This window comes from Quercus robur, chromosome 10, assembly GCF_932294415.1.
Source record: "Quercus robur chromosome 10, dhQueRobu3.1, whole genome shotgun sequence".
Taxonomy (NCBI): domain Eukaryota; kingdom Viridiplantae; phylum Streptophyta; class Magnoliopsida; order Fagales; family Fagaceae; genus Quercus; species Quercus robur.
The window spans coordinates 43,250,840-43,264,154 of record NC_065543.1 but is presented as its reverse complement, the minus strand read 5'-3'; positions in this window follow the sequence as shown (position 1 = coordinate 43,264,154).

The window sequence follows — 13,315 nt, the reverse complement described above, 5'->3', positions numbered from 1 at the left end:
CACCATCCTCACTACTTGATGATGATTCGTCAACGCTAAGCAGCTCCTCACTCTCATAGTCAGAATTCATGACACCACCACCCATTTGTCCTAGTTCAACCTCATCATCTTCAGCTTGATTGTCCCAACTATCAGTACTATCTTCACCAATGTTCATTGGTTGCATTTCTGGCTCTTCTTCTAAGTCACTCCTTTCATCCTCACTACCCTCACTACTCTCCTCAACTTGGTCATCAACAACTGGTGCTTTGCCAGCCCTCCTAGCACAAACCTGCTTAGCATCTACCTTATGTGGCTCACCATGGTCAACATTAGTAAATTCAACATAATCATGGCCTCCAAATTGTGAAAAATCAGGTATGTACTCTTCATCATCATACTCAGCATACTCATAATAGTGATCACTTTGAAGCACACTGTCACTAACAAAAACCTCTAAGGCCTTAGTATCTACACCTTCTAGTTCACTACCAGGTAGTCTAGCAGCTAAGGGATCAAAATCCTCCACTGGCAACTCAAGTGGTTCATGCACTAGATGCTCCACAAAGACATGAATCTCTCCATATCCCTTCACCAAGTCAGTCATGAACATAGCAGCATCATCATCAACCACCTGATGGAAATTTGACCGCTTTGGGTTCACACCAGGCATTTTAAACCATAGCTTATCCACTTCAGTATAGCCAAACTCCCTATAGATACTCTCAATCTCTACTTTTGACCACTTATCTGGGTCACAATTATCCACTATATCAATTGTCCCTCCCACATACACTTGAGGGTCCCATATGAAATGCCCACCATGGTGGACATGCAGAGTAAAAAGCTCATCCATCCTGCATGCAAGTCACGGGAAGAAAACAGATATCCACTTTTTGAAATTAATAATACTTTATTAGGCTAATAAATAAAGCATACAATACCGACAAAGGGATCACATGGACCCAGCCACTTCTTGAAAAGCAAGACACAATACAGACAATCAATGCAAATACCAACACAAAGATTCCATGGTTTATCAAGGTCAATATAGTGGTCCCTAATAAACAATAGTGACACACAATACAGACAAATAATGCAACTGCCAACAAAAATACAGTCAGTATTTTGGTCCCTCATAAACAAAAGTAAAACAAAAAGTAAAACAAACAGAGCTGCAAATACCAAAAGCAACACACAACAACCAAATAATGCAAATTTCAAAAATATTTCACTATCACAGTCAGTATTATGTCCACTACAAAAGCTATAAAGGGAGAGAAATAGAGATAGATTGAAATTCTAGAGCAATAACAAAACACAACATCTCAAAATTCCCAAATTCTCAAAACCCAACAGCTGAGATTTAGACCCAGAACAATTACCCAGCACTTAAAAATGGCATTCATAACACAGAGAGAGAGTGAGACATAACGAGAGAGAGAGAGAGAGAGAGAGAGAGAGAGAGTTGGAGAGAAATACAACCTTCGCAATCTGCTCAGCACAAACACTCTGAAGCTATCTGTGATTATGCTTGCTGATTTGTGGTTTTTTGTGCTTGCCGATTTGTGGTTTTTTTGTGCAAATCTATGGTCTTGTGATGAGAAACGGGTAAGGTAAGAGATTAGGGATTCTGCAAGTTTGCTGTCATGTGTGGTCAGGTGTGGTTGGCGTGATTTGGGGTTTTATTTGGGTTAGGGACTGTCATGTGAGGGACATGTGACTACTAGGGGCAGGGAGTAACTAACAGTGGCAAGATAGGCCGTGCGGACATTAGTTTATTATTATTTATCAATGCCGTTTGCCATGTCAGCAATATCTGTTTCTGATCTAACGGCAGGGACCAAAATGGGAATCTTTTTTCAGGATAGGGATTAAAAGCGGTAAAAATAAAATGTAGGGACTAAAATGGGAATCTCTTGAAAATGTAGGGACTAAAATGTGTTTTTCGCCAAAAAAAAAAAAAAAAAAAACACTCTAGTTTTTGAATGAAAACCTCGAATCTACCCATAAGGGGTCCCTTAAATCCACAAGATAATAGAGTTTTGGAATTCAGCAGAGAAAAAAATAGACAAAGTCTGAATTTTTATTAATCTGAGCCCTAAAGGCTATAAATAGTAAAAAGAAAAACTTAGGGCGGCTAGGAAAACGCCCAGAAACCATAACATCACGCTAATCACATAATTAGGTGGCAAAATAGTAATTTTTACTAAAAATAGCAAAATTGAGATAATTGTAGAAATTGAAACTATTCTTTCTAAGAGACTTCCCAAAACAAACAGGACTTTATTTTGACTTTTAAACTAAAAATTATAAAGGAAAACAAATATTACTAAAGATAGCAAAATCACTATTTTCGAGTCATAATCAGAAGATCGTTTCCCTTAAACCCTCCAAATTTCATGAAATTCTGACATCGTCATCCCGATGACTTATACTGACACTTCCCATCAATCATCAATATCTAATACTATATATAAAAGCAGAAGTCTTTCCAACAATTAAAGAGGTGCTGTCATGTAGGAAAAGTGACCATCTAAAATTCAGCCATGTTTAAGTTAAAAAGCGATAAATTACATTGTTTGGTAATGCTACAACACCATTTAAAATCCTCTCATTATAAATAACAAAAAAATAACCGGTTAAAATTAAAGAGTACACATAAATAGAAATAGAGAGGCGATCAAATCGAGAGAGAGGCTATGAAGACACAGAGAAAGAAACAGGAAGAGAGAGAGGTGATGAAGACATGGTGAAAGAAACAGAAAAAGGGATAGGCGATCTTGCCTCCGCCAGTCCCCTCGCCATACTCCAACCACCAGAACTGCAGACACACAATCTCTTCCATTCCAATTCTCCTTTTCCTTTGACAAATTCAGTAGTTCTCTCTGTCTTTCTTAAAATCAAAAACCATAACCATTGAGTTCTCTTTCCATCATCCCAGCCTCCACCCATATACCGTCAGGAAAAACCCCACTTAAAATATCAAGCGGTTGGAAGTAAAGCCTCAATCCCAACCAGCCCGATTAAAAGGAAAAAAAAAATAATAAAAAACTTCCATTGCCCATGTATCCATAGTTTGCAATTAGAGAACGTCTTTCAATTTCTCTACCGGTTAGTTTTCTCTTTACTTTTCAATTTGTGCATTAATTATGATCAGTTTTTTATAATTTAGCTGGATTTTTTTTTTTTTAAACTTTCTGGGTGATATTTTTTTATTAAGGTTGTTAGGACTTATGTGATTCACTTGTTAGGAACATATGTCATTATTTTATGTAATTGGCTAATCCTTTGACAAAACGCATTTTACTTATATTTGGGTAGATTTAGGATGTGTTTAATGCTTCAAGAAATCTCGTTTCAAATTCAAGTATTAAAGCCATGAAAGTCTGTCTAAGATTCAAGTGTAGAAAGTTCTGTTCATTAAAGCTCGACAGCTAGCTATCTATTGAGCCTTGAAAAGCTGTTCTAGCTAGTGGCTTGACAGCAGCTCGACAGATAGGCATTTGTCGAGGTTTATGAAAAACAGAGTTTCAGGTCTGTTTTGACTCCAATCCGTGATTGTATGTTTGAGCTTTCTTTTTTCACAACCCTATACATATAAAATGATTATTTTAAAGGCCATCAAAGGTGGAACAAGTTGTATAAGTGTTGAGCAAAGTTTGTTCAAGAAAATTGTGATCGAAGATAGAATTTGCTCTAGTTTATCTTTCTTGTGAAGAAGCTGTTGTGTTTGTGCACTGTAGGATTTTGTAACCAAGGAGCTTCTCGATCTTCATCGTGTGATGAATGAAGAACTTTGCAGCCAACTACCTTTTCTAGTTGGTGAATGAAGTCGTGTACTAAGATCCGCGCAATTAGTTAGTCACATACTGAGAGCCATGCATTACAATGAGAGATTGTCATTACAGAACAAGTCCAATTGGGTATTGGGGTAAGGGTTCAACTGTAGGTTGGTATAAGGTACTGGAATTCCTTTACTTGTAACCGCTTGTTTTGATAATAGTGGATTCTTGGGAGTGGTGACCTTAAAATCACCCGGTGGGGTTTTGGCCGTGTTGGTTTTCCCCATTCGTAAACAAATCACTGTGTCAATTTATTTTCCGCTGCATACTTAGTTTATTGGTGATTTGTTTGTGCTGCCACACATTTTGTATATTAAATTTATTAATTAATAAATTGGCTAATTAATCAATTAATTCATCACAAGGGTTTAATACATTCTTGACTTATCAAAGGTATTTGAGTTAGATTTGCTTTTGTTTTGGGTATTTGGTTAAATTGATGTGTGGGTATCTATTTATGGTGTCCGGTTAAAAATAGAGCAATATATTATTCTACAAAAAAATATAAGCCACACGAACAGGGTAGGAATAAAAAATGGCAATTGGGCTTTTTACTTATCTAGTTTTTTTTTTTTTTTTTTTTGATTTATAAGATGATAAAAACAGATCATATTAATAAATGTAGGAACATGGATCTGTTTGAGGGATGCTGTTATGATTTAGGTTTTTCGATTAGGAGTAGTTTTGTTTAATTAGTTTAAACAGATGGGTTAGATTTGGGTTTGAGGGATTTTGGCTAGAAGTTGTTTTGTTTAGGGTATCTGACTTGGCTTAAATTGGTTTTAAGTATCTAGAATCAATTTTGCCCATTTGGGTCACTTTTATTTTGAATTTGCTTTCCCATTCAGATTAAGATGAAGATTTGTTTTGTCACTCAAAACACTATTCTTTAATAATCAAAACCACACCAAAGTTTTATTTTAAAATTTAATTTTCCTGGGTCGGTTGTTTTTGAATGGTCACTTTATAAAAGCCAGTGTGAATCTATGAAGAAATTTTATATTAGATGCCTCCTCTGCTCGATCACTTTAGAAGTGTAAGATGTTTAATTGTCTATATCCAACTTCATTGCCGACTCTTTTGTTTTTTTATTTTTATTTTTATTTTTATAGTAGTTATCTTCAAATTTGACACTTGGTATCTTTTCTTTTCATTCATGATTCCTTAATGTAATATCTTATAATTAGAACTATTTTTGGCTTTAACACAGGAGAAAGTTTTAAGATTCAAATAACAGAAAAATTACCAAATCATTTTTCTCAAACTTTGTATATTATGTTTAGAATACTTCAATTTCATATTAATTTGATAAGATTTTTTAATGTTCTTGCTGCCTATGTCTTAGCTTATGTATTATGTCTTTATATGAACTAATGAAATTGTGCGTACCCAAGATATAGCTATTGGGCTCAACCTCTACTTGGGCTCACAATCTATTTGTATTGTGGGCTTTGGGTTTCCTACTAAGGGTGATCCTTATGCTCGGAAGTCCAGGGACACTCCTGTTTCCACAAACCCTTCTCTTTACCTCACAAAATCACTATCTTTCTTTCTTAGAATGGTTGCTCTCTTCTCTCCCTATTCTCTCCAGAATTGCCCCCCACCCCCCCCCCCCCCCCATTCCTCATTTGATTCCCCTATTTATAGGCTAGGATAAGTGGATATGTTATGATTACTCTCCCTTATTAGTGCAAATGGGGGTCCAATTCTATCGTCCCTAAGTAGATGTTTCGCTGGTAGTGGTAATAGTGGCATTGGAATTGGTTCCCATTTCAAGGGGACTGTTTGGCAGCGATATTCCCCAAGGCAATATCGAGCAGCCGAGAAATGTTACCGCTGAGCACCAACACTGCTGTTCAAGTTGCAGTTGACCGAGAGAGGCTTGACTTGGGCCTCAAAGTGCGTCCAGGTTCAGGACACTGCCCCAATGGTCTTCGGGTCAGGCATCATGGCATGAGGCTATTGTCTATGGCCTGATGGGCCTAGAGCCCCGTCTCATACAAAGGGTTAGGAGTTGTGGGCTGCACTACAGGGTCGGGGCCCAAGGCCTATGGGCTTGAGGACCCTGAACTGTATAGAAATGTTTCAACAATTCATGTTATGGATCATGTTATAGTCACTTGGATATCCTTGCAAATATATATATATATATCGGTGTATGTTCTATTAGTGCTCTCAATCATGTTATGATATTAGAATTGTAATTAGATTGGTCTATGAAAGAATCATCCTTCAATTTGTGTTCTTTGTGGACATCATTATAAAAAAAACATGTATCATTTCTGTATGGTATGTTAATGCTCTCAATTATGTTATGAAACTAGAATCATAATAGATTGCAATACAGAAAACCAGAAAACCATAATTTCACTTAGAAAACATTATAAATTGCTATACACTCTAAACTTTCAGATTTTACAAAATAATGTTGCAGAGAAGAGATGTGTCAGAGTAGTAGATTATATGGCAGTTGCAGTGACTATTAAAAGGATGGAGGGAAGGTGTAAAAAAAAAAAATCAATTGGTGAATTGTTTACTGTTGATTACCATTGTGTCTTATGTTTGTGTTAAGAAATATTAGATTGAAGATCAAGTTATTCACTTATTTGTACATAGTTATAATTAAAAAAAGAAAAAGAAAAAGAAAAAGAAGAAGAAGTTATATGCAGTTTTGCACACAGCTTTTATTTCCTTGACTTTGGTCTATGGTACTATAAACCTTAGTAACTTTTCCACTATATTTTTGTTTCTTTTGTTTAAGTTTGTGTAGAAGGTGCTGTTTTGAAATTAAATTTGAATTATATATATATATATATATATATATATATATATATAATTCCAATTACTTGGGACTTGCTCTCTGCAATATTCAATTTTGTTTGATCTTTCTATTTTTTAGCAAATGTAAATGTTTATGTTTTTATTCTTTTTCTTTTCAATGCTAGGATTCTTAATTCAGTGCATCTGTAATTAATAATCCTAAAAATTAATATCAGTGATTGTGTACAATTTAGTATGGAAGAAGATGGCAACTCATTTTAGATGACTGCTTACAGAAATCAAGCCTGCGTACATCTTACGCCTATTTCCTTTGTTATATGTGAATAAATTGAGTCTTGCAGGAATTAGGATATATATCATAGATGTGTATATATTGTGCATTGTTAAACTGAGAAGTATGTTGATTTTATTCCTTATCTTTAGGAAAAGTTATTTAGATCTAATTATAAGTTGCTGGCTTTGTTTTTCTTTTACTTTTCACTTCTTTTTTTTTTTGGTGGGGGTGTGTGTGTGCATACGTGTGTGTGGTGGTGATGGTATGTTTCTCCACTCTACTTTTAAGCTCTAACCATGCTGCAAGTTATATGCTTAACTTTGAACTTGGATTTCGACCTAATGTAGTTTGCAATTAGCATGCTTTTCTTTTAGGGTTTGTATTATTCTCGCACTACATAGATGCCTTTGATGCCAGTAAGCTATTACTGTGGGAGAAACATTTTAAGAATAACATCAACATTTTAGTTGTGGATCCATGTGGTGTGAGTGAACTAGGCTTTAGTTACATGGTGATGAATGGCATTATCCCTAGGTTCTATAAAATTGTCATATCCATGCTAGCAAGGTGATATTTCATTTTTCTGTTATGGAATTCGGTGCTGCTTGAGAATTGATTAGCCATGATCAAACCCAATTCAGCTTCACTACAGCATCAAGTATTTGTAATCTATAACAACTTTGGTTCTGATTCCATGTTCATTTCCTTTTTCTGATGCCATCAAGTTTATTGCCTTTAATTCTTACACTGTGTCATGTACTTTGGTAGGAATTCCTTAAAAAATAAAAAATAATAATAATATAGCACAAGTTTGCATTTGATTAGACTAAGGAAAGGTTTAAGCAGGTGCTGCTTTTTCTTTTTACGTTGGTATTCTTTTATAAATATAGCACATGTCTGCATTTGATTATTTTGTGCTTTTTTATCAAAAGGAAGTTATTGTAGATTCAGATGGTGATTGATATATATATATATATATATATATATATATATGTCTCATATATCATATCTAATCTAATATTTGATACTATATATAAAAGCAAAAACTTTGCCCTACAATTAAGGTTGTGTTGCCATGGAGGAAACAAAAAACTTATCTAACTTTCAACCACATTTACGATTAGAAAGTGAGACATTGTACATTTTCGTCAGTTGTACCATTTGAGGGATAAATTTTCATCAAATGTTAAATAAAAACTCAAATCGAGAGATGAATCAGTTGGGTAGAGAGAATTTGGGTATTCTGGTTAGATTGATTTTAAATCTTTGATTTCTATTTCTAGGTTAGATTTTGTTTTGATAAAGGTATTGGTTAGAATCTGCTTTCTTTAGGATATTTGTGTCACATTTGTTTTGCTTTTATTTAGAGTACTTGGGTTAATTGGTTTTGGGTATTTGTCAATGATGTTTTTAAAATAGATAAAAACAAACACAATCATGCATTTCTTTTTCTTTTTTTAAAGAGATGAGAATGGTGACAATCTTAAGTTTGGAAGACTATATATTTTTTTCCATAGTGATGGTTACCAATTCCTATAGATAACCAAAGGTCCAAAAGGCCCATTAAACATCCTCTGGGTTTGAACTTAATGGCAGAGTGAATTACGTCCATGGAAATAATAGTGTTTTTAATGATTCAATGTGTGTGTGTGTATGTATTTATTTTATCCTTACTATGTTTGTTTAATCCATATAATCATTGTTAAAATTAGAGATATGCACATGTCTTGATTACCATCTTAATTTGTAGCTGATATTTCTACTACAATTGTTAAAATTATGCTTTAAACTTGATTTGGTGTACTTTGCTAAGTTTGATGTTGAAATAAGCTTTATTCTGAATTAATATATTATGGGTATATAGAAACAGGCATATAAGAATATTTGGGTTCAGGCTTACTGCTTATGCCCTTCATATAATAGTATCATGAAATAATGTTTGTAAATATTGATTAAAAGGTGATTGCTTTTGCTTTCTCTTGAAAAAATTTTCAGTGCATTGGGAGATATCTTGAACCTACTTATTCATTTCTTATTTAGTTTCTTTACTTTTTTTAACAGTATCATGAAATAATGTTTGTAGATATTGATTTAAAGGTTAATTGTACTTTCCCTCTTTAACTATACTGAAGTTGTAAGGTCATTATATTTCAAAACCGAATAATGTCCTACTATAAGCACTTTGTCCCATACCATTAGGATTTTCATCAAATTTGATAGAAATTTTAAATTCTTATTACCCATTTTTCAAGAAATTCAAATTTCTATAAGAAGTTTAAGATTTGTAGTTTTCCTTCAAAAAATGATAGGAAATTTTGTAAATTAGTGAGAATCAAGAAGAAGAAACATAGCAACGATTATGAACTACGCCAATCTTATTATAGCGAGAAGATTTTTATTAGAGAATAAAGATAAGAATGAATACTGGAAGGAAAATAGCAATTTAGCATGACTCAAGTATGCTATTGCAGTAGATTACATGATGGATGTCATGCATTGTACAAGACTAGACATTGTCTTCACAATATGATTATAACTCTTTGAATAGAATCAACAATAATGGGAACTTAATCTTGAATAAATTCAATCAAAAGAGGTTTAAAGGGAAACAACAAACTTTTAGTGTGTGATTAGTTCTGATTGTTACGTTGTGGAGGATGCGTCTTATACTTGTAATGGAATTCAATAATATAGTGAAATGTTTATGCAACATGGACATAAGAAGTAGCTTCACCTATGTAAGCATAGAAGTGGTTCCACTTCTAGACAAAAGTTAAAGCTTTCTCTTGTAAATTCTTATAATCCAATGAGTTGCATAAGACCATAATATTTAATCAAATTTCCTCATTTCGAATTGTATCTTTCCACATACTCCTGCTTATTCATCTTAACATTTTCATTTCTGCTACACTCATTTTATGGATAACCAGCCAACTATTGGTAAGATAGAGCATAGCTGGTCATATAGCAGTCTTCTAATTTTTTGCCTTTAACTTAATCTATGGTCACATAGTACTCCTAATGCAATTCTCCACTCCATCCACCCCGCTCTTATGCTATGATTTGCATCCTCTTCAATCTTATGAAATATTGGTCCAAGATATCGAAAGACCTCAATCTTTAGTATCTCTTGATGCACTTCTTCACTTCTAGTTTTATCCACTTAAAACTATATCATTAATTTGCAAAATAGTATACACAATGGGACTGCCTCTTGAATTGATTTAGTGAGCTCATCCATCACAAGTGCAAAGAGATATGGGCATAATGTTAATCCTTGAAGCAAATCTATAGTGATAGAAACACACTTGCGATTCATAAACTTGTTCTCCCACTAGTTACAACTTTATTATAAATATCCTTAATCAACTTAATATACTTTAGAGGAACTTTTTTCTTCTCCAATGAAAGTTCAAAAACGTGTACAAAACACCTTTGAACGTTTAGACCCCCAAAATACAACTTAACCAATTCAAGCAATATGTCAAACAACTAATGTGCGGAAACTTAACACATGCTATAATATGAAATTGGTTAAAATCTATCTAAGCCATAACATAATAAAACCACAGCAGATAATATAAAGGCAAAGATAGAGAGGAAGGAAGATGCAAACACAAAGACAACACGCAATGTGTTATCGAAGAGGAAACTGAAGTCCTCGGCGAAAAACCTCTCCGCCGCCCTCCAAGCGGTAATCAATCCACTAGAAAATACAGTTGGGATACAAGGACAGCAATAGACCCTCCAAGCCTAATCTACCCAGTGCAACTAAGCCCTCCAAGCTTCTTGCTCCAACGAGGTTGCGCCGAACCTTTTTCTTTTCTAGCTTCCCGGATTCCGCTACTAGACCGTAGCATCAACCAATGAAGATTGGCTCCTTCCTAACTGCTTCCCAGAAATCCAAACGACTGTCTCACAGTGATGATGATGGTGAGAACCAGGTTTTGTATAATGCCTCTCAAGAATTTGACAATGGAAAGGAAGAGAGTAGGGGAATTTGAAGAGACTCTAAGGTATAGATTGTGGGTGAAACAATCTGGTTTTTCTTTAGGGTTTCTCTCTCAAAATTCTCTCTGGAAGCTTTCTTTCAATCGTGGGTTAAAGGGGTATTTATACTGGAGTGGGAGAGGAATGTGAAACGTCAGGTTTTACAAAATAGGGGTGGCTCGCGGCTTGACCAAGTCGCGAGATCCAGTCGCGAGTTAACCGTATGACCATAATACTCCTGTTTTGTCCTGTAGTGCTCCAGCTAGCATGACTGTTCATCTTCCAGCATGCTTGGCACGTGTGCTGCTTCTGGTGGCTTGTAGCCGCGAGTCCACCCGCGAGTCCCAGCCGCGAGTCTCTGTTTTCTTGCACACTTTTGAACAAACTTCACTCTATCTCACTCACTACCCTTACAACAAACCCACCTAAATACAGGGTTACTAAATGCTGAATTACAAGCAAATTTGGCATGGAATAAAGCCAATTAGATGGTTGAATAAATTCAACCTTACAATCTCCCCCTTTGGCTATTCCGTGACAAAACCCTAAAACAGACTCTAGACTTAACATGTGAGTTGGGAACAGTTGAACAAAACTCACTCACACCTAACTCTAGAAGCTGTGAAGCACTTGAATCATATGAACATAATACTCCTGAAACACAACAATACACCATGATCATTGTAAGCAGAAAATTATAAATGCATATGAAACAGGCAATATGTGATCAAGTAAAGATGGAGTTAATAAACAAACCATGGCTTAATCAACCAAGTGAACACCACAAGGTAGTGATCACAGTGCTCATTCACACTTGGAATGAACACAAGGACATACAAGTTAACAAGTACAAGGCAAGACACTTGTATGCTCAACACTCAACCAATGCATAACACACAAGGCATATGCATTTAGGAACATTCTTACAAGGGCACAAGAGTGACAGTACATAAACCAAAATGCAGAACATTTAGATTAAAGTACTGATTTCAACAAAGCATAAAGGCTGCATTTAAGCAAGGTACATACCATAAAACCTACAAACTATGCATAAAACATTAACCCTAAAAGCTTACAAAAGCACATGGGTACAAATACAAAAACATTCTGAATAACATCATCAAAATATATTAAAGATTAAACCAAGAGTATAAGTAATGAGTTAGAAACAGCTATACACCAAAACACAGTGTATCAAAACCATAAAAACACTAAAAGTACCCAACAAACATAAACCTAAAACCATAAGTTTAGAGGATAAGACTAAAAACAAAAGTATGACAAAAAGTATGTGTGTACTCCCCCTATCACTATGCACACTTCCCTTTGAACTTTTCTCCCCCTTACTAAATGCTCTCCCCCTTTTTGTCACGAATAGCTAAAGACTCTCGTCCAACTTTCGTTGAATCTCATCTAGCTGATTCTCCATAGTCTCGAGGCGCATTTGGACATGGTTGTTTGTGGAGTAGAGAAGTGCCACAAGCTCATCAACTCGTTTCTGAATATGCTCAAGTACACTGCCGACTCTATCAGTATGAGGAGCAGTCTGTGCTTGCGGAATACTAGCCGGTGAAGCTTCAGGAACAGCACGTGATGTAGATGTGGTATGTGCAGGTGTCTCTGAGTCAGGGGCAGATGGAGTAACCGGAGAGATGTGAGCACTTCTTGGTGATTTAGAGGAGTGACTTCTGCTAGCTTGAAGAGTGAACAAGGAAATAGGACGTTGACGAGTCAATATTTTTCCATCTGCAGGAGGAATAATGCCTGCACGAAGAATGAGCTTCATGATGAGACTACAAAATGGAATAATTCCTCGAGCTGCAGATCGACATGCGGTCTTCCTCAAGGTGTAGTAGATGTGAGCACATATATCAATGGGGGCTCCTGTAATAAGGTCACAAAGAAATAGAGCTCTCCCAAGATTGATGAATGTAGTGTTGGACAGTGGGTAGAGATTGGTGAACATGATCAACTTCAGTGTGGTCAGCTCAGGTGCAAACTTTGCGGTGCTGATGGATGTTCCTGCACTGGATACTTCATGATCGTGTCCTAGGATTTGTAAAATTTCTCCAACTTCTGGATTCGTTCATCATAAGGAGTTAAATTCACATTCTGAGGTCTGGTGATGCTGAGAAGATCTGCGATGGAGTCTGGGGTAACACTAAACTCTGTTCCTCTGACCCAGAAAATGAGTTGAGGTCCAAGATCAGTTGCATTGGAGAAGCATTCTTTGACCAGCTCATCCATTGGATCATCAAAGTTCCCGAACAAGTTTGCCCAATCTCGGTTCTCAAAGATTCGAGGGATGAAAGTGGTCCCTAAAGTGTTGAACTCTACCACCCGTTCCACTATAGTGGTTGACTTGTCAAACACATTTGAGTAGGCGTGTGAGTTAAGCGGAAGTCTGAACCTATCCTCATTGGGATCTTGAGATGCCTGAGATGAT